Source organism: Somniosus microcephalus, chromosome 31 (genome assembly GCF_052327205.1).
Source record: "Somniosus microcephalus isolate GS21.2 chromosome 31, FLI_Smic_1.0, whole genome shotgun sequence".
Taxonomy (NCBI): Eukaryota; Metazoa; Chordata; class Chondrichthyes; order Squaliformes; family Somniosidae; genus Somniosus; species Somniosus microcephalus.
In genome coordinates, this window is record NC_141017.1 from 10884817 (window position 1) to 10901521 (window position 16705).

Sequence of the window (16705 nt, forward strand, 5' to 3'; positions counted from 1 at the left end):
TTCTGAAAGGCCCACCTACATTCATCGCTCCATTTCCATGCTACTCCAGTTTGTAGTAGGGCGTTCAGTGGGTGCAGAATTGTGGACAAATTCGGCAAAAACTTATGGTAGTAATTCACCAATCCGAGGAATGACCTCAGTTGCGACACATTTTCAGGTGCTGGAGCCTTAACTACCGCTTCAATTTTGTCAGGGGACTTATGTAACCCCCCTTCATCAATCACGTGGCCACAATATGATATTTGTTTCTTAAAAAACTCGAACTTGGGCGATTGGCTCGTAGCCCATGTTCTCTTAGTCTAGTGAGCACCTGCTCTAGGTTGGCAAGGTGTTCACTGTCATCTTCACCTGTCACTAGGATGTCGTCCAAGTAACACTGAGTCCTCGGAATCCCTTGCAGGACTTGTTCCATCGCTCTTTGCCATATCGCCGGAGCTGATGCTACTCCGAATACCAGTCGATTATACTGGTAAAGACCTTTGTGAGTGTTTATCGTGAGATACTTCCTAGAGGATTCTTGAACCTCCATCTGCAAATATGCTTGTGCTAGGTCAATTTTTGTAAAACGCTTCCCTCCAGATAGTGAGGCGAAAATATCTTCTATCCTCGGGAGAGGATATTGTACTGTGTGACGGATTGGGTTCACCGTCACCTTGAAGTCCCTACAGATGCGAACCTTCCTTGGCTCCTCAGACTTATTGTTTAACGTTTTCTTCATGACAGGAATGATGGGTGTCGCCCACTCGCTCCAGTCTACCTTAGATAACACGCCTGCATTCTCCAGATTCTCCAGCTCTGCCTCGACGGCTGGGCGAATTGCATATGGTACCGGTCTTGCTTTGAAAATCTTGGGAATTGCATTCTCTTCTATTTTTATCGAGGCGGTTACGCGTTTAAGAGTTCCCAGTTCCTGTTGAAATACCTCTTTGGCGTTAGCAAAGATTTTTGACAATCGGCCAGGTGTGCCGTCGTCATCCTTTTTACCAGCCACCGTCAGTGCCTGAATGGAATGCCAGTCTAAAGTTATCTTTCTGATCCATTCACTTCCCAATAACGGTGGTCCACCATCTTGCAGTATGTACAGATACAATTTCTGTATTTCCTTGCCGTTGTATTCGACAGGCACCCTTATTTTCCCTCTGGGGTATACTTTTTGCCCCGTATACGTCTTCAAGACAATGGATGTCTCTTTCAAGGGTATGTGTGAGAATAGCCGCTCGTAGTCTCGTCGATTCATGACGGTCAGGGCTGATCCTGTATCCAATTCCATTTTGACTTGGGACCCTGCTATCGTGAGGGTGACCCAAATGGTTCGGTGATCCTCTTTTGCGATTACGTTGTGAAGTTTGAGACAGCTTAGTCTCTTGTTCCCGGATTCACTATCGCTCATCTGGTCTTCGCAATTACTGTCCATCATCTTTTGTACATTCCTGTACTGTTCCTTAGTAGCCTTTTTGTTGTCGTTAGTCTTCTTCCCAGACCTGCAAACTCGTGCAATGTGTCCCATCTTTCCGCATTGCCTGCATATTTTGTCCTTGGACCAGCAGTCCTTCTGGTCATGGGTTGTTCTGCCGCAGCGATAACATTTTTCAAATCCCCGTGTCATTTCGTGGGTGCCGTATTCCTGTGGCTTTTGCTGTATTTCTGCAGCTCCCCTTGCTGCTGCTTCGTATGATACTGCCATGCTGAAAGCCTTATCTAGCATCAGCTCTTTCTCTGAGAGTAACCTCTTCTGGGTTCCTTCACTCAGGAGTCCACAGACAAATTTGTCCCGTAGAGTATCTGTCAGTCCTGCTCCAAACTGGCAGTGCTTTGATAGCTTGTGTAGTTCCGTAAGGTAATCAGCATTGCTCTCATCTTTATGCTGATTTCTCCTGTGGAATTTAAATATTTCTGCTATCAGCAGCAGTGTAGGATTCAGGTGTTCCTGTAGGATATCAACAATTTCGTTAAAACTCTTCGCTATCGGTTTGGCTGGAGTAATCAGGTTCCGCAATAGGCCGTACGTTCTTCCGCCCATTAAGTTTAGTAGTACCGATTCCTTTTTCTCATCGGCTACTTCGTTTGCCTCGCAATATACTTCGACTCTTTCCACATACGTGGTCCAGTCTTCTATTGCATTATCGAAGGCAGTGATATTGCCAGTCTTCGGCATCTTGGAAATCTAAGATGGCGCCTCCCGCGCTTTGCCTTCTTCACCAATTTAACAAAATGGCGCCTCCCGCACTTTCCGTCTTCTCCGCCGCTGCTAGTGCTGTTGCTGGCGTTTTATGCCTTGATGGCGACGCCCTATGGTCTTCGCGCACTTCCCCCCGCGCTGCTGCTAACGCCGCTCTCCGCGGTTCCCGTGGCAAACTGCAGCTCCTCGCAGCTTTCTGCGCTTCTCATTTCTTTTTCCCCGTCGTCGGAGCAACCCTACGGGACACTTTCCTCCCTCTTCTCGGGTCTGTACGCTGCCCGGCTTCGTAGTACCGGCCGCGCCCTGTGTGCTCCACCCTCTCTCTCTCTCTCCTCTTCCCGACAACGCTGCTCGGCCCCGTTGAAAAGCCACCCGATCGAGCTCTAGCCCGCCGCAGCCCAGGAAGGATCAGTGTACTACCTGCCACCAGCCCGATTAGCTGGAACACCATCGACAGGATAACCAAGCCCCGCTCTCAACAGCCTCTCCTGCAAATCTTCAACTCCGATGAATCAGAGGCGGTTGCCCACAGTCGACGCCCATTTCTTCTGTTTGTTTTGTTTTTCTTTCTTCCTTCTGGCCTCGACCTCTGGCAACTTCGCTTCAGGGATGGATCCCCATGAGATGGTGCAGACTGTAGGTAAGTTTGGATCTGCTCGTCGCCAGTATTATGTCCGTGTGTAATTGAGACACGGACTGCAGGAGTTGGTTATAACAGGTCTTTACTGAGTGGAGACAAACTGGAACTAACTATGCAAAGTTACTACACAGGCTTATATACAGGGGTGGTCACTACTGGTACTGCATTATACAGGGGCTGCAGAATATAGTTCCTTCTGCAAAGTACATACACTACAGGCAGGTTGTCCAGAGGTACATCGTGGGGCCAGAGGGAGGGATCACAAAGTCCGGGGGGTGGTGATCCGAGGCCGGCGGGGAGATCGCAGGCACTGGGGAGTGTGGGGAGATCGGAAGGGTCAACTTGGTGGGAGCTTGTGGCTGAAGGGGGGTGTTCAATCGTGGGGGGGTAGGAGGTATGGGGAAGTAAGTGAGCTGGATCCAGCAGGTAATTAGAAAGGCACTTGTAAGGCATTTACCTGCTGGATCCAACAGTCCTCGCCTCCCTTTAGCTACCACGTTAAATTTAAAATGGAGATTAAATCTAAGGCATGCAGCCTCATTATAATATTTAAATGATCAACCCACCTCCTGGGAGCCTCTGTTAAACCCAGAAGTGGGCGGGTTTGAGGCGTGTTTGGTTCAGGTTTGTGATTTGAACATTTTAACATCCCACCTGACCCAAATCCACCTGTTTTTGGGGGTTAAAATTCCAAGAGATGCACAGGACACTCGTAGAAATGGCTATAATGATAATAAAGGATGGGATATAGACAGTAGAGAGAAGGATCGTAGCTCGTAAAATCAAGATGTAGAATCACTTTGAATGGAGCTAAGGAACAACAAGGGTCAGAAAACACTGGTGGGAATAGATTATGGGCCCCTGAACAGTAGGTTTAGCGTTGGACAGAGTATAAATCGGGAAATTAGAGGTTCATGCATCAAGGGTAATATAGTAATCATGGGGGACTTTAATTTTCATATAGACTGGGCAAACCGAATTTACAGTAATACTGCAGAGCATGAGTTCATGGGATGCATTTAAGATAGTTTTCTATACCAGTATGTCGAGGAACCAACAAGGGAACAAGCTATTTCAGATCTAGTATTGTGCAACGAGACAGGGTTAATTAATAACCTTGTAGTAAAGGAGCCTCTGGGGAGAGTGATTATAATATGACAGAATTTTATATTGAGTTTGAGAGAGGTTTAGTTAAGTCCCAGACTAGGATCTTAAATCTGAACAAAGCAAACCATGTAGGTATGGGGACAAGTCGACGAAGATAGATTAGGAAACTAGGTTCAAATATTTGACGGTAGATAAGCAATGGCAAACAATTCAAAGAAACCATTCATAATTTGCAACAAATATACATTACCTGAAGGAATAAAAACCCCACAGGCAAATTGGTTCAATCGTGGCTAACAAGAGAAGTTAAAGATAGTATTAGATGAAAGGAAGAGGCTTATAATATTGCCAAAAAGTAGTAAGCCTGTGGATTGGGAGGATTTTAGAGTTCAGCAAAGGATGACCAAGAAATTGATAGAGAGACAAAAGAGAACATGAGAGTAAACTAGCAAGGGTCATATAATCAGGTTGTAAAAGCTTCCATAGGTATGTCAAAAGGAAGTGATCAGTGAAAGTAAATGTGGGTCCCTTGCAGGCAGAGAAAGGAGAAATTATAATGGGGAATAAGGAATTGGCAGAGACTTTAAACAAATACATTGTATCTGTCTTCATGGAAGGCACAAAAAACATTCCATAAATAATGGGAAACCAAGGGTCTAGTGAGAATGAGGAACTTAAAGAAAGGAGTATTAGCAAAGAAATAGTACTAGAGAAATTAATGGGACTAAAAGCCATCAAATCCCCTAGACCTGATGGCCTACACCGTCGGGTTTTAAGAGAGGTGGCTATAGAGATAATGGATGCATTGGTTTTGATCTTCCAGAATTCCCTTGATTCTAGAACAGTCCCCACGGATTGGAAGGTAGTAAATGTAACCCCGCTGTTCAAGAAAGGAGGGAGAGAGAAAACGGAGAACTACAAACCAGTTAGTCTGACATCAGTAGTAGGGAAAATGCTAGAATCTATTATTCGGGACGTGGTAACAGGGTACTTAGAAAATCATAATATGAGTGGGTGGAGTCAGCACGGATTTATGAAAGGGAAATCGTGTTTGGCAAATCTGAGTGTTTTGAGGTTGTAACTAGCAAGGTAGTAGATAAGGTGGAACCAATGGATATAGTGTATTTGGATTTTCAAAAAGCCACACATGAAAATTAGGGCTCATGGGACTGGGGGTAATATATTAGCATGGATTGAAGAATAGTTATCGGACAGAAAACAGAAAGTAGGAATAAACAGTTCATTTTCGGGATGACAGACTGTAACTAGTGGGATACCGCAAGGATCAGTGCTTGGGCCTCAGCTATTTACAATCTACATTAATGACTTAGATGAGAGGACCGAGTGTACTGTATCCAAGTTTTCTGATGAAACAAGGCTAAGTGGGGAAGTAAGTTGTGAGGAGGACACAAAGAGGCTGCAAAGGGATATAGACAGGTTAAATGAATGTATTGCATCTGCCATGTTCTGGCCCAATGTGGAGAAATGTGAAGTTATTCACTTTGGTAGGAAAATTTGAAAAGCAGAATATTTTTTAAATGTTGAGAGATTGGGAAATGTTGCTATTCAGAGGGACTTTGGTGTCCTTGTACACGGATCACAGAAAGTTAACATGCAAGTACAGCAAGCAATTAGGAAAGGAAATGGTATGTTAGCATTTATTACAAAAAGGATTGGAGTATAAGAATAAAGAAGTCTTACTGCAATTATATAAAGCCTTGGTAACACCACACATGGAGTACCATGTACAGTTTTGGTCTCCTTACTTAGGAAAAGATATACTTGCCTTACAGGGAGTGCAATGAAAGTTTACCAGACTGATTCCTGCGATGGGAGGATTGTTCTATGAGTAGAGATTGAGGAGACTAGGCCTATATTCCCTAGAAGAATGAGAAATGCATAAAATTCTTAAGGGTTTTGACAGGGTACATGCTGAGAGGATGTTACCCCTGGCTGGGCACTCTTGAACTATGGGTCACAGTCTCAGAATAAGGGGTCAGCTATTTAGGACTGAGATGAGGAGAAATTTCTTCATTCAGAGGATTATGAATCTTTGGAATGCTCTACCCCAGAGAGCTATGGATGCTCAGTCGTTGAGTGTATTCAAAACAGAGATCGATAAATTTTTGGATATTAAGGTAATCAAGGGATAAAAACAGAAAATGCTGGAAATACTCAGCAGGTCAGGCAGCATCTGTGGAGAGAGAAACAAAGTTAACGTTTCAGGTCAATGACCCTTCGTCAGGACTGGAAAAAGCTGGAGATGGAACAGGTTTTTAAGCAAGTGTAGGGGCAGGGAAAGGGGGGAGGGGAGGAAAGAACAAAAGGGAAGGTCTGTGATAGGATGGAAGGCAGGAGAGATTAAGAGACAAAAGGGATGATGGTGCAAGGCAAAAGGAGATGGTAATGGGACAAGTTAAGAAACAAAAGATGGCTCCAGATGAAGTGTAAATGGTGATGGCAGAATGAAAGACAGCTGCTGCGTGAGAGAGAGAAAAAATGGGAAAAAAAGGAAGATGGGGCAGAGATTATGGTCTGAACCCGCATGTGTCCTAGCTATGCCTGCCTTTTCGTGGTTTATGTGGAACATTCTTTGTTCCAGTCCTACTCAGGTCCCCTCCCTCACCTCTTTTTCCGGTACATTGATGACAGTATCGGTGCCGTTTTCTGCTCTCACCCTGAACTAGAAAATTTCATTCACTTTGCTTCCAATTTCCACCCTTCCCTCACCTTCACATGGTCCATCTCCGACTCTTCCCTTCCCTTCTTCAACTTCTCTATCACCATCTCGGATGATAAGCTAATGACAAACATTCACTACAAGCCCACTGACTCTCACAGCTACCTGGACTACACTTCCTCCCACCCCACTTCCTGTAAGGACTCTATTCCATTCTCCCAGTTTCTTCATCTCTGCAGCATCTGCTCAGACGATGCCACCTTCCATGCTAGTGTTTCCGACATGTCTTCCTTTTTCCTCAACCAAGGATTCCCCTCTACTGTGGTTGACACGGCCCTTGACCGTGTTCATTCTATTTCCCGCACTTCTGCTCTCACCCCTTCCCCTCCCTCCCGGAACCACGCTAGGGTTCCCCTTGTCCTCACCTTTCACCCCACCAGTCTTCACATCCAACGGATCATCCTCCGCCATTTCTGCCACCTCCAGTGTGATCCCGCCACCAAACATATCTTCCCCTCACCTCCCCTTTCAGCGTTCCGAAGGGACCGCTCCCTCCGTGGCACCCTGGTCCACTCCTCTATCACCCCCAACACCCCTTCCCCTTCGTCCAGCATATTCCCGTGCAAGCACATGCCCTTTTACCTCCTCCCTTCCCACTGTCCAGGGCCCCAAACACTCCTTCCAGGAGAAACAGCGATTTAGTTGTACTTCTTGCAATCTAGTATACTGTATTTGCTGCTCACAATGCGGTCTCCTCTACATTGGGGAGACCAAACGCAGATTGGGTGACCGCTTTGCAGAACACCTCCATTCAGTCCGTATGGGTGACCCTGAGCTTCCGGTCGCTTGTCACTTTAATTCTCCGCTCCACTCCCACTCAGACCTCACTGTCCTCGGCCTCTTACACTGTTCCAATGAAGCTCAACGTGAGCTCGAGGAACAGCACCTCATCTTTCGATTAGGCACTTTACAGCCTTCTGGACTCAACATCGAGTTCAACAATTTCAGACCATAACCTCTGCCCCCATTTTTTTTTTCCCCATTTGTTTTCTCTCTCTCACATGGCATCTGTCTTTCATTCCGGCATCGCCATTTACACTTCATCTCGAGCCATCTTTTGTTTCTTAACTTGTCCCATTACCATCTCCTTTTGCCTTGCACCATCATCCCTTTTGTCTCTTAATCTCTCCTGCCTTCCCTCCTATCACAGACCTTCCCTTTTGTTCTTTCATCCCCTCCCCCCTTTCCCTGCTCCTACATTTGCTTAAAAACCTGTTCCATCTCCAGCTTTTTCCAGTTCTGATGAAGGGTCATCGACCTGAAACGTTAACTCCGTTTCTCTCTCCACAGATGCTGCCTGACCTACTGAATATTTCCAGCATTTTCTGTTTTTATTTCAGATTTCCAGCATTCGGAGTATTTTGCTTCTGTATTAAGGTAATCAAGGGATATGGGGATAGGGCGGGAAGGTGGAGTTGAGGTAGAAGATCAGACATGATTTTATTGAATGACAGAGCAGGCTCGAGGGGATGAATGGCCGACTCCTGCTCCTATTTCTTATGTTCTTAAATGGCTGTTTACACCATTTCTTCAAGATTTTCACCAAACTTCCACCACAGTTACAGCAGGAGACCTGAGAAATTATCCCTTACTTTTAATTAACTCTTGTCAAAACATGCAGTGGGATAAATGTGCTTTAACTATCTCCTGTCATACACTACAATGTGATATGGATATGCTTCGAATTAAGTTCTGTGATAATTTTTTGATATAGATCATTAGAATGTTTCAAGATAATTTAAAAGTCAATCTATCCCAGCATTCCTTTCTTTTAGCATTTTTAGCGGTAGAGCAAATGTGAGAGAAAGGGGAAATCTTAATCTTGACTATACATGAACAACAGACAGTTTGGAAACACAAAGGCAGAGAAGGAATACACCCAGGTCTAGGGAACAGGATAAACATTTGTCCTAAACACTTAGTGTACTATAAACAAAACTTGTAGCACAAAGGCAAAGGCTGAAAGAGATAAGCTGAATAAATGCCTAAAAATGCAAGCTCAGCTAAACGTGCAAACTATATATTGGTACCTACGTATTATGTAGGCACAGGCCAAGGTGGCATTATAGTATAAGAATAGAACCAGGTTCCCTTTAACTTCTTGGTGTTCTCGAGGGTCAGGAGCCAGGACCTGGTGGGCAGGATCTGGTCGCTCCAGGACTTGTGTTGGTCAGAGCGTGCTCTCGAGGTGGTCGGAGCCTGGGAAACAGGTTGAATTATTTGCATGTTATATAATATAAATGGAAGACCAAATCAGTCAGTGTAACAAAGCTTGTTATTATAAAAAAATAATCATGTGTGAATCATAAGCGAAGTTAATGTTGCTGGAATAACAACCCTTTCTTCCGACAGTAACCACTAAGAAATCCACTAACATAGCTACATTGGTATTTACCTGACAGGTATATTTACAAAGGAATATACAAAATGATCATTGGATTGGACTCCATGACAGTGTTGAAGAAGGGAAGTGGCGCTGGGTGGATGGTACAGATTATGCTTCAACTACCAAGTGAGTAGTGTTTTGCATCACACAGTAAGGTAATTTTCACTCTCACTGCCTGGACAGAAATCTAACAAAGTGCATCGACCACCATATTGAACCTGTCCAAATGTTATCCCATTGCTTTCTTATAATCAGAGCTTTCAGAATTTCTGTCCCAGATCCCCCAGGATCCTTGTCGGTCAGTAAGGTCCTTGGGTTTCAGTAAGTTCTTTAGTACCATCTCTTTTTGAATAGTAATCTCCATTATCTGTCTTACACCCTGTTGTACAGTCCCAAAATTCATCCACCTTGAAAAATCATGCAAAGTCCTAATTTAGTAACTCTGCCCCTCTCTCACTCACACCACCTCCATCTCTTAGTGACCCAACCCCATACTGTCTATCCTCTCCCTCCCAATGTGCCTATAAAAAGCCTTTTACTGCCCTTTATGTTTTAGTTATTTTTCTCTCATACTCCCTCAGTCTTTCTAATCTCTTTTGCCACAGCTTTCCTATATGCTCTATACTTGGCCCAACGGACTTCATTATCTGCCCTGAGAATGCTAAATGCACCTTTTGTAGTTATATAGATTCATAGAATCATATAGCACAGAAGGAGGCCAATCTGCTCTGCATCCTCTCCAAGGCCTTGATATGCTTCCTAAAGTGTGGTGCGCAGAATTAGCCACAATACTCCAGCTGAGACCTAACCAGTGATTATAAAGGTTCAGCATAGCATCATAGAATCAAAGAATGGTTACAGCATGGGAGGCGGCCATTCGGCCCGTTGAGCCCATGCCGACTCTCAGCTATTCCCACTCCCCTGACCTTTCCCCGTAGCCCTGCAAATTTCTTTCCTTCAGATACTTATCCAACTCCCTTTTGAAAGTTGCGATTGAATTTGCCTCCACCATCTGTTCAGGCCGTGCATTCCAGATCTTAACCTCTCGCTGCGTAAAATTTTTTATTCTTACATCACCTTTGGTCCTTTTGCCTATCACCTTGAATCTGTGTCCTCTGGTTCTCGACCCTTCTGCCAATGGGAACATTTTCTCTCTATCTATTCTGTCCAGACCCCTCATGATTTTGAACACCTCTATAAAATTTCCTCTCCGTCTTCTCTGCTCCAAGGAGAACTCCAGCTTCTCCAGTCTATCAATGTAACTGAAGTCCCTCATTCCTGAATCATTCTCGTAAATCTTTTCTGAACCCTTTCTAAGGCCTTAACATCCTTCTTAAAGTGCGGTGCACAGAATTGGACACAGTACTCCAGGGGCCGAACCAGTGTTTAATACAGGTTCATCACAATTTCCACACTTTTGTACTCTATGGGGTCCATTTTCATTGACCCGTGGAGTCGGGACTGGAGGCGTGCGGGGGGTTAAAGTCCCGAATTCGGGGGTCCCGACACCATCCCGCCCCCAACCCGCCTCCATGTAAGTTTCAAAGGAGGCGGGTACCCGCCCCGCACTGGGACCCGCCTACCCGATGCGGGAAGGGATTAGTGCCAATTAACTGCCTGTTAACAGGTAGTTAACAGGCAGTTTTTAGCCTAATCCCTATTTTAAAGCTTGAAGTGTGGGATTCCCGATGGCTCCAAACCATGCCAAGTTAGAGGAGTTGGGCCGTCGGGTTGAAGGACTTGGAGGGGTCGAGATGTCGGTGTTCAGGTGAGTGATGGGTGCATGAGTGCAAAGGTAAGTGTGTTTGGTGTGTCTAAAGTGTGTAAAGAAGTTTAAATTACCTGTACTTACCTTTTCAGCCTTCCTTCCTCTAGGTTTCGGGAGTCCATCATCTAACCGGCACAGAAAGCAGAATGGCTGTGAACTGTCAAAAGTGACAGCCTGCAGCTTTCTGTGCCGGTGAGATTTCTAACTGAGTCTGTGTAGAAGGACTCAGGTTAGAAGTAAGACTGTCAGTGTTTGACAGCTTCAAGCAGCTGTGAAACACTGATAATTCATCTGTCAAAATGTCTTGACAGATGAAATTTCAGTCTGACGTCACCTGTTGCCGGGTGGCCCTTAATTGGCCTGCTGAGCCCGCTGGGTGGGCTCAACAAGGTCAATCAAGTTAAAATCGCGTGGATTGGCCGCATCTCGATGGAGGCAGGACTACAACCCTTGAAAGTTGTAGTTCCGCCTCCTTCCTGACATCTGAATGAAAATCACCCCCTATACCTCTATTCATTAAGCCCAGGATCCCGTAAGCCTTTTTAAATGCTTCCTCAACCTGCCCTGCCACCTACAACGATTTGTGCACACATACCCCCAGGTCTCTCTGTTTGTACACCCGTTTCAGGATTGTACCCTTTAGTTTATATGCGCTCTCCTCATTCTTTCTACCAAAATGTATCACTTCACATTTTTCTGCGTTAAATTTCATCTGCCATGTGTCCGCCCATTTCACCAGCCTGCCTATGTCTTCCTGAAATCTAACACTATCCTCCTCACTGTTCACTATACTTCCAAGTTTTGTGTCATAAGCAAATTTTTAAATTGTGCCCTGTAAACCCACGTCCAAGTCATTAATGTATATCAAGAAAAGCAGTGGTCCTAGAAACGACCCCTGCGGAACACCACTGTATACCTTCCTCCAGTCCGAAAAACAACTGTTCACCAATACTCTCTGTTTCCTGTCACCTAGCAAATTCTGTAACCATGCTGCCACTGTTTCTTTTATTCCAGCTGTGGCCTAACTAGCGTTTTATACAGCTCCATCATAACCTCCCTGCACTTATACTCTCTGCCTCGGCTAATGAAGGCAATTATCCCATATGCCTTTTTAACCACCTTATCTACCTGTCCTGCTGCCTTCAGGGATCTATGCACACCAAGGTCCCTCTGATCCTCTGTCCTTCCTAGGGTCGTACCATTCATTGTGTATTCCCATGCCTTGTTAGTCCTCCCAAAATGCATCACCTCACACTTTTCAGGGTTAAATTCCATTTGCCACTGTTCTGCCCACCAACCAACCCGTCTACATCGTCCTGTAGCCTGAGGCTTCCCTCCTCACTATTTACCACTCCACCAATTTTTGTGTCATCTGCGAACTTACTGATCATACCTCCTACATTCATATCTAAATCATTAATGTACACTACAAACAGCAAACGACCCAGCACCGATCCCTGCGGTACACCACTGGACACAGGCGTCCGGTCACAAAAACAACCTTCGACCATCAACCTCTGCCTCCTGCCACTAAGCCAATTTTGGATCCAATGTGCCAAATTGCCCTGGATCCCATGGGCTCTTACCTTCTTGACCAGTCTCCCATGCGGGACTTTGCCAAAAGCCTTACTGAAATCCATGTAGACTACATCACCTCCACTACCCTCATCCACACACCTAGTCACCCCCTCAAAAAATTCAATTAAATTGGTTAGACATGATCTCCGCCTGACAAAGCCATGCTGACTATCCTTGATTAATCCTTGCTTCTCCAAGTGGAGACTAATTCTGTCCCTCAGAATTTTTTCCAATAATTTCCCTATCACTAATGTTAGACTCACTGGCCTGTAATTCCCTGGTTTATCCCTACTACCCTTCTTGAATAATGGTACTACGTTAGCTGTTCTCCAGTCCTCTGGCACCTTCCCTGTGGCCAGAGAGGTTCTGGAAATTTGTGTCAGAGCCCCTGCAATCTCCTCCCTTGCCTCACACAGCAGCCTGGGATACATCTCATTAGGGCCTGGGGATTTATCCACTTTTAAGCCCGCTAAAACCGCTAGCACCTCCTCCATCTCAATACTAATTTGTTCAAGTATATCACAATCCCCCTACCTGATTGCTACGCCTACATTGTCCTTCTCTAGTGAACATAGAGGCAAAATATTCATTTAAAACATCACCCGCATCTTCCGGCTCTACACACAGATTGCCACTTTGGTCCCTAATGGGCCCTACTCTTTCCCTGGTTATTCTCTTGCCCTTAATATACTTATAAAACACCTTGTGCCTTGTAGATGGCAGAAAGGCTTTGGGGAGTCAGGAAGTGAGACACTCGCCACAGAATACCTAGCCTCTGACCTGCTCTTGTTGCCACAGTATTTATGTGGCTGGTCCAGTTAAGTTTCTGGACAATAGTGACCCCAAGGATGTTGATGGTGGGGGATTCGGCGATGGTAATGCCACTGAATGTCAAGGGGCAGTGGTTAGCCTCTTACTTGTTGGAGATAGTCATTGCCTGGCACTTCTATGGTGCGAATGTTACCCACCACTTATCAGCCCAAGCCTAAACGTCGTCCAGGTCTTGTTGCATGTGGGCATGGACTGCTTCATTATCTGAGGAGTTGTGAATGCCACTGAACACTGTGCAGTCATCAGCGAACATCCCCATTTCTGAACTTATGTTGGAGGGAAGGTCATTGATGACCATCTGCAAACTTTGAAATTGTGCCCTATATAGTTTGGACCCCAGTTTTCGATACACTTACGAACATATGAGCAATGATGGAGAGGTAAAGGCCTGCTGGTCCATCCAGCCTGGCTCACACAATTGCGATACCTTGTGTGTCACAATATATACACTCCCCACCTCACCCGAACCCATGTGATCTCCTGGGAGAGGCGATAAACTCCAGGCCAATTTGGAGGGAAAAAATCTGGGAATTTCCTCTCCTACCCATGTAGGTGATCGAAACTAATCCTGGAGATCACTGGCCTTGAATTCCCAGCAGCACCTACCTTTTGTAAGAGGTGATCTCCGCTCCACCCAGGAACAGGTCCAGCTCTCGCTTGAAGGAATTCAGTGAATCAACGTCAAACAACGCACGAGCTGGCAGCCTGTCCCAGAGGTCCCCTATTCTCTGGGAAATGAACCACCTCCTGACATCTAACCTAGATCTGGCCTTGTACAACTTAAAATTGTGACTCCTGGTCTTGCCAAACCTGTTTAATTGGCACAAATGTCAGCTGGAACACAATCTATTCCCTTCATCATCTTATAAACCTCAATCAGTCCACCTCTAAGTCTCGCTCCTCTAAAGTGTAGAGTCCCAAATCTTTTAGCCTATCTTGATCACTAAGATGCTTTATACAGGGAATTAGTCTAGAGGCCCTCCTCTGCACCCTCTCCAAAGCCTCAATATCACCCACAATGTGAGGAGACCAAAACTGGATTCCTTGTGAGGCCTGGTCAAGGTCTTGCACAAGGACAAAATAGTAGGCCTCATCTTATACGCAGTTGTTGTATGAATGCACCCCAACACTCTATTCACTCTAGCTAGCGCTTCACGGCATTGCTCATATACATTTAGAGCTGTATGCACGAGAATGCCCAGATCTTTTTCTTTCTCCGCCTTCTTTAATGCATTTCCCTGAAGGGTATATGTATGTTGAGCATTCGCCCCATCCACACGCATAACAATGCACTTTTCCAAATTAAACATAATTTGCCAGTCATGAGCCCAATCTCCCAACACATTAAGAACCGTCTGAAGCAGACGAACATAATCTACAGTCTGAACACTTGCACAGATCTTGGTATCATCTGCAAATTTGCAGATCGTGCCCCACCACCTACATCCAGATCATTAATAAAAAGTGAAGAGCAATGGTTCCAATACTGATCCCAGTGGGACACCACTGGTGAACAAACAGATCCAGATCCATCTATAACTACTTTCTGCCTACGTCCTTCCATCCCGTTCTCAATCCAGCTCAATATATTACCACTAATACCAGAGGCTTCAATCTTGTAGAGAAGCCTCTTGGATGGTACCTTATCAAACCCTTTTTGGAAGTCTAAGTAGGTAATGTCTACTGGGCTTCCCTCGTCCACCATCTTCATGACTTCTTCAAAAAATACAATCAGATTTGTAAAACAGGACCTCCTTTTTATGAAACCATGTTGGGTGACCCTAAAATGACCCTCTCTATCCAAGCAATCATATATTGCATCCCTAATCATTCCCTCAAGCATCTTTCCTATTGCTGATGTTAAACTAACAGGCCGATAGTTACCTGTGTCCGTCTTGTCAACTTTTTTAAAGATGGGGACTATATTAGCCTCCTTCCAGTCTACAGGAACCATCCAGAGTGCAGTGAGCTATTAAAAATACAGGCTACGGGCTCACACAGCACGTGTCCCATCTCCCTGAAGACCCTTGGCTGAATATTATCTTGCTTGGCTGCTCGATCTATGTTCAAGTTCTTAATTCTACCTAAAACACTATGGCCTAGAAATTCAGTTGGGCGTGCCAGCCGTTAGCGCCTTAGGAGGAGTAGATCTCGAGCGCTAGGCGCTTATCGCCCGGGCACAGCGCGATCTGCGCCTCTCCCCAACTTCAGGACACATTTAGCGCCGGCGCAAAGTCTTAGCGCGCGCGCCCTGCTGCGCGCGCAGATCATGACGTCATTTAATAGTGCAACGCCCTTTGTGCGCCCCAAACCGGAACTTCACTCGCGCCGGCCCATTGTGCGCCGGGCGGCCCGAGCGACTGTGACGTGGAACGGTACACAGGCCAGCCGGGCCGCGGGGAGCGCAAATTAAAGGGCACTTACCCAGCAGTATAAAGGCCAGCCATTTTGCAGCATTCACTCTTGTGCAACGGTTTTTTGGACAGAGACCAAGGAGGAGAGTTTACTGGTTTGGACCAACACTTGGACAGGTATTTTTGGCTCAGGCCAGAGCTTACCAATTATCTTTGCCTTCATTCAGAGCTCAGTGTTTGCCAGCATATAATGGGGGCTGCATTGGGTGGCAACGCTGAATTTCAGCCTTATGCCAGAAGGGCTTACAGACGCCGTGAGAGAGTGACAGCCCTGGCTAGACGCAGAGGGGGCAACAGGCGTCGCCAACTGAGGCCTTACCCACGCAGGGTATACCGCCAGCAGACCTCCTATCTGACCATGTCTGCCGCGATGTGTGTTAGGAGGCTGCGATTCCGAAGGGAGGTGGTTGCAGACATCTGCCAGCTGCTTCAGAGAGATCTGCAGCCACAGCTGATGCGCAGGACGTCTCTGTCGGTGGCAGTGAAGGTGACGGTGGCTCTCAACTTCTATGCCTCCGGCTCCTTCCAATCCGCTACTGGGGACATCGCTAACATCTCCCAGTTCGCCGTGCATTGCTGCATCCGCCAGGTGACCGAAGCCCTTTTCAGAAGGAGACATCAATTCATCTCCTTCCCCATGACCCTGGACAAGCAGCAGCAGCGTGCAGTGGGGTTTGCAAGAATAGCGGGCTTCCCCATGGTGCAGGGCGCCATTGACTGCACGCATGTGGCTTTGCGGACACCTCTTGAGCATGCCGAGGATTACCGCAACCGGAAGGGCTACCATTCCTTCAATGTACAGCTGGTGTGTGACCACAGGCAGCGCATCCTAGCTGTCAATGCCCGCTTTCCAGGCAGCAGCCACGATGCCTTTATCCTGCGACAGACAACTGTGGCTGACATGTTCCAGGCACAGCCTCCCCCAAGAGGATGGCTTATCGGGGACAAAGGCTATCCTTTGTGTACCTGGCTCATGACCCCGCTCCGCACGCCCACGACCCCTGCTGAAGAGGCATACAACGAGAGCCATCAAGCGACGAGGAACCTCATAGAACAAACAAT

At 46.2% G+C, this 16705-nt stretch overlaps 1 protein-coding gene and 1 long non-coding RNA gene across 2 annotated transcripts in view; both read left to right on the plus strand.

The window, feature by feature from the left end:
* Positions 1-16705, plus strand: part of LOC147097577 (uncharacterized) — a 146643-nt gene that overhangs the window by 42953 nt on the left and 86985 nt on the right. The window lies entirely within an intron of this gene.
* LOC147097578 (uncharacterized) overlaps positions 1-16705 on the plus strand; it is a 39225-nt gene that overhangs the window by 14095 nt on the left and 8425 nt on the right. The window contains exon 3 of the long non-coding RNA XR_015074308.1: positions 9069-9178. This is a non-coding gene — a long non-coding RNA (uncharacterized LOC147097578). The remainder of the gene's footprint in view (positions 1-9068; positions 9179-16705) is intronic.